Source organism: Haliotis rubra, unplaced genomic scaffold (genome assembly GCF_003918875.1).
Source record: "Haliotis rubra isolate DU_JTF1 unplaced genomic scaffold, ASM391887v1 Scf1308, whole genome shotgun sequence".
Classification (NCBI taxonomy): Eukaryota; Metazoa; Mollusca; class Gastropoda; order Lepetellida; family Haliotidae; genus Haliotis; species Haliotis rubra.
Window position 1 is genome coordinate 192,943 of NW_025765235.1, and position 6,000 is coordinate 198,942.

The window sequence follows — 6,000 nt, forward strand, 5'->3', positions numbered from 1 at the left end:
TACATGGGTCACCTTATGGGGGTCTGTCATCTGGGGGAGGGTGTGTCACCTAGGGGTATCTACATGGGTCACCTTATGGGGGTCTGTCATCTGGGGGGACGTGTGGCACGTGGGGATCTGTCATCTGTGGAAACTGTGTTACATAGGGATTTGTCATCTGGGGAGGTGTGTGCCACCTGGGGGTATCTACATGGGTCACCTTATGGTGGTCTGGTATCTGGCGGGACTGTCTTCACCTGGGGGATCTGTCATCTAGGGGGACGGTGTGTCACCTGCGTGGTATCTACATGGGTCACCTTATGGTGGTCTGGTATCTCATGGGACTGTTCACCTGGGGATCTGTCATCTGGGGGACGGTGTGTCACCCTGCTGGGTATCTACATGGGTCACCTTATGGGGGTCTGTCATCTGGGGAGGGTGTGTCACCTGGGGGTATCTACAAGGGTCACCTTATGGGGGTCTGTCATCTGGGGAGGGTGTGTCACCTGGGTCAATCTACATGGGTCACCTTATGGGGGTCTGTCATCTGTGGGGAGGGTGTGTCACCTAGGGGTATCTACATGGGTCACCTTATGGGGGTCTGGTATCTGGCGGGACTGTGTTCACCTGGGGGATCTGTCATCTGGGGACGGTGTGTCACCCTCTGAGGTATCTACATGGGTGACCTTATGGGGGTCTGGCATCTGGCAGGACTGTGTTCACGTGGGGGTTTGTCATCTGGGGACGGTGTGTCACCTCTGGGTATCTACATGGGTCACCTTATGGGGGTCTGTCATCTGGGGGAGGGTGTGTCACCTGCGTGGTATCTACAAGGGTCACCTTATGGGGGTTTGTCATCTGGGGGAGGGTGTGTCACCTGGGTCAATCTACATGGGTCACCTTATGGGGTCTGTCATCTGGGGAGGGTGTGTCACCTAGGGGTATCTACATGGGTCACCTTATGGGGGTCTGTCATCTGGGGACGGTGTGTGTCACCTGTGGGTATCTACATGGGTCACCTTATGGGGGTCTGTCATCTGGGGAGGGTGTGTCACCTAGGGGGTATCTACATGGGTCACCTTATGGGGGTCTGTCATCTGGGGGAGGGTGTGTCACCTGCGGTATCTACATGGGTCACCTTATGGGGGTCTGTCATCTGGGGAGGGTGTGTCACCTGGGTCAATCTACATGGGTCACCTTATGGGGTCTGTCATCTGGGGAGGGGTGTGTCACCTAGGGGTATCTACATGGGTCACCTTATGGGGTCTGTCATCTGGGGAGGGTGTGGCACGTGGGGGATCTGTCATCTGTGGAAACTGTGTTACATAGGGATTTGTCATCTGGGGGAGGTGTGCCACCTGGGGGTATCTACATGGGTCACCCTTATGGTGGTCTGGTATCTGGCATGGGACTGTTCACCTGGGGGATCTGTCATCTGGGGACGGTGTGTCACCCAAGTGGTATCTACATGGGTGACCTTATGGTGGTCTGGTATCTGGCAGGACTGTGTTCACCTGGGAGGATCTGTCATCTGGGGACGGTGTGTCACCCAAGTGGTATCTACATGGGTGACCTTATGGGGGTCTGGCATCTGGCAGGACTGTGTTCACGTGGGGGTTTGTCATCTGGGGAAGGGTGTGTCACCTGGGGGAGGGTGTGTCCACTGGGTCAACCTCAATATGGACAACAGGGGGCGAGTTTTCTCTTCCTCCCCCACACACACACATGCCCCCATACCCATAAATTATGAAGGGTCCCTTAGTGTTAACCAGAGGAATAGGACAGTGTTACGAGGTAGCCATCTAAATAAAAGACACAGCCAATACATTACAAGCAATTCAATTAGATTACTTTATTATCTGTGAATTTAACTTTTGCAAAGATTTTCGAAAAAGGAACAAGGAGGGAGGTGGTAATGAGTATGCTCCTCTGACAGCTTCAATTCAGTACAAGTACAGATACAGATAAATGCTATGTAGGGCACGATACTTACCAGATAACCAGTTTGATTCTTGATCCACGCCCGCCTGGAACAGAGTCATAGCAGCTCGCTGTGAAGCCAAGAGCACCTCCATATCAGCATTCATTTGCTGTAATGACTTGTACAGCACTGTCAGTTTTAGTCACTTGGTTTTACATTGCACATGATTGTTAATTGCTCAATTTGCAGGAGGTTCTGGTGCAGGAACGTATTCCGCACACTCACCTCGCATACACATGCAAGATCTTTGAAAATCATTGTGAGTTTCAAGTGTTGAATGGTGTTTGTTAAGCTTGTTTGTATTTCTAGAACTCCCGAAGGAAAATAACAAAAAATTGCGTTGTTTAATTATTCTTTTTTCGTATATCACTGATGTCTATAGAGGAGATTCGAATACCTTTTCATATTTGTACGTTATTAACACAGCCTTTCGTTGTTAGTTGATTCTTAGTTTTACAAAATTAACATTTTGGTACTAATTTCACCAACGGCGTATTTTCCATATATTGTATTCTATGTAGGAGATAGCTAAATTTTAATATTTTTCTTTATTGCATGTTTAATACATAGTGTTTAGTTGTTATAGTTTAAAGCATATGTCAAGCTTTGTGCCCAAAATTAGAAATTTGGAACAAAATACTCCAAAAGTGTATTTTCTATGTATTGTATTCTCTTGTAGATATAGAAAATTCTTCTTGTTGTATGTTATTAACACAGTGTTTAGTTGTTAGTTTCAATGCTTATTGAGTGTAATATCATCATAGAATAATATAAATAATCATGGTTATAACAATATACAATAATTCAACTAAAATAGGTATGTTTTAGAACTTATGGCATATGCGAAATAACAACCGTAAGCCTCTGGGGCAGTTATCTGACCAACTCTCGGTGCTATACCGGGAACAAGGCTCGGCTTTGCCTCACCTTATTCCTGGTATCGCACCTCAAGAAGAACTTTTTCCTTAGCATAATGGGTTTCACATCCCTATGCCTCTGCCTCATGATCAATGTTTGTATTGGAAACATCTTCAATACATAAATACAGAACCATTGAATTTTTTAGAAATTTTATTAGTACATCTGCACATTGCAGTTAATAATAATTCAACTAAAATAAGAATGTTTTTGACATATGAGAAATAACAACCTTAAGGTCGTGATTGGCTTCCATAACTACCTCTCTGTTCCCTCCAGGTGGTTATCACAGCGAACCACTCGCTTGGTGGTCATTATTTCACCTATAACCCAAGGAAACCTTATTGGAAAGTATAATTTATAATCAATTCAACCAAAATAATCACGTAATCAAAACATTCCTACAAGAATAAGTCCGATTAAATATATTAATATTACGGCAAAGTCCCTATAGGTTTAGGTATTTGCTAAAAGGAATTCAAAGTGCCTAGGCTACTTTTTAAAACCATTTTTCAAGAGATCATTTTTTGTATTCCACTAGATCAAGCAACAACAACTGTGAATTACAATGTGTTTATATCTATCACATAAAAGTTACTGATTGCTCTCTCATGTGATTTTTAAAGATAAGAATTTGTCATTTTTTGTAAATTTTACTGATGCAAAGATTGCTGTCAAAATATGCCACTTACTAACTAAGGCCTAAAAAAAAAAGCTTGTGGTTCCGATTTCCCGACCGACCCTAAATACTCACCACATAATAAATTAAATTTATTTTCTGACACATGAGTAATGTAAAAATATTTTGCAGAAATAAAAACCCTACCTACCTACCCTAGTTCTGAAATGTAGGAAATCGGAACCACAACATTTATTTTTTGGGGCCTAAGTCAAATTATCTTAAACGATGGGCAGTTCATGTATGCTTCGTCCATCCTACCAAGAGTTCCGAGTGGGATTTCGTCATGTAAAACAAAAAGATACCTCGGAAAGATGCCATTTGAACAAACTGCACACATTTTGGTCTGCGACACCATGTGAGTTTCAGCTTTGTGGAATTTCTTCCAGCGATATTGTTCAAGTTAAAAATAAATATAAACAAATACACATCGGATACACTTACCATGCATGAATGAATGACAGACTTTTGATCGTTCAGATTTAGCTGTTATAATAATTACAAACACTGCCTTTTTCGCGAGAGGAGTTGAGATCAATCGCCTGTTGACGCTTGCCTGTCCCTGCCGTGCTCAACACTGGCAACAGTGGCTGATGGTGCAGTTGCATGTATGCCTTGCTAAATCTTTGTCTACAACGTAATCAAAACAATATAAAAAATATATCTGAAAGGTAAAACCGTTAAGACACTACCTTATGTATCCCCACGCTGATAGGAAATCCCATGACACATCGCATTTTGTTCATAAACTGCAAAAATCCCGCATCATTTCCAGTACTCTCTTCTTGGCCGCCATTTTCTAGTTCAAGAAAGTTCAAGGTCGTCATAGACAGCAAGCGCATTACCACAGATAAAAAAATATTAATTTTGTTTCTGTCTCTGTTTTTCTATTAATATTCTAATTGGGCTTAATCGAGGGTCATTTATCGTTTAATTTGGCTCGAATATATCTATCTATATGTAATTTTAAAAATCCAAATGTTTATCAGCATGAAAAATGCATTAATTTTGAGTTTATTTACTTTCAGATGGTCTCTGCTTTCAGTGCCTGCCAGGGTTACATGGCATAATTAACATGATATTGTAAAACATATAAGCTGTTTATCATTTAAATATAGAATATATGGAATTGCCAAATGATATCCAGTAGATTCAATACTCTGTTATTATATCTGTAATGTTTATGACAATCATTAATACCCCTAGTATAGTCTGTCATGCGTACAGACCCTGAACTAGACCTACCCAATGTAGTCCACGAGGGGTAGAATATGTAGCAAGTCTAGATAAGGAAAGTCTCATATTGAATGAATAAAATGTTGGAACTCTATATTCTGTCACATATGCTCATTTCAGAGACTAGATGTTAGTCTAACCATGTTATAATATCACGACCTTTGCACAGGTAGTCAATAGTAAAAGCATCTTTTGTTCTCTGGCCAGTCCGACCAGTCATAAAAATATCTCTGACATAACCTTCGACAGGCGCCTGAAGCTGGTGACGCCAGATCTGTAAACATGACGCCATTACCTTTGTCCTCGCATCTTGTGAACTTGACAGTGACTCAGCTGACAGTGGCAGACGCCAAATCTCAGTTTGGCTTGAAACCGGGAAATTTTAGAAAACATGTTTTCAAAGGTTGACTGTTTCACCGACTGGTTTTGGATTTGCAGTAATACCACAGATTCCTTTTAAATGAAATTCTACGAAATTTTAAATTTACAAATGTGACTTTTAACACTCCAATGGATTCTGCACTATGTAGAAAAAAAAAATTACCTCGCGCTTGTCACTAAACTTAAAATGGCGGCCAGGTGAAGACAAACAGGAAAGGCATCAGAATGTCAACTGAAAATTTATTGACCCTAAACTTTAAATGAAACGTTATGCTTGCAACAATTAAGTGATTAAAATTCTTGTGGATTGTTGTATATATGAAGGAACTAAAACATTTAAACACATTATGTACACGAAATCATACAGCTTTTGTGAGGTGTATCGTAACTTTTTTGAAATAACGCTCATGGTTAGATATTTGTAGCATAGATAGAGCTAGCTGTTATTGACACTATCACTGGATTGTCTGGTCCGAAGTAAACATTCCTCAGAAATATACATACAGTGTCTCATGTCGACGTTACAGCTTTGTGCACCGATATTGTTTCAATGTTATAAAGAGAGTTAGGATCTTGAATATTAAAAAGAATAACAAAATGAAAATTAGAATTAAAATATAATTCCTAATATATTGATGATCCCTGACTTGATTGTTTCAGTAAATTTGATTTTGTGTTGGTATCTCTGCAGTATGGTGTTTTATCAATGACGATAAAATATGTCAAGGGGCCCCGCTGGACACGATGTGGGTCATGTGACTGCATGTGCATCTGAGGAAAACACAATGTTGTCAGCTTGCAAGATGCTAACTTCAAAGTTAATGCG

General features: G+C 41.1%; 1 long non-coding RNA gene across 2 annotated transcripts in view; it reads right to left on the reverse strand.

The window, feature by feature from the left end:
- Nucleotides 1-5,551, reverse strand: part of LOC124267374 — a 24,075-nt gene extending 18,524 nt beyond the window's left edge. Inside the window, exons 1-3 of one of the 2 annotated variants that reach the window (XR_006896012.1) lie at nt 5,089-5,551; nt 4,250-4,356; nt 1,973-2,069 (exon numbers count right to left, since the gene is read on the reverse strand). This is a non-coding gene — a long non-coding RNA (uncharacterized LOC124267374). The remainder of the gene's footprint in view (nt 1-1,972; nt 2,070-4,249; nt 4,357-5,088) is intronic. The other variant, XR_006896013.1, reaches the window with a different exon arrangement.
- Nucleotides 5,552-6,000: the final 449 nt, after the last annotated feature.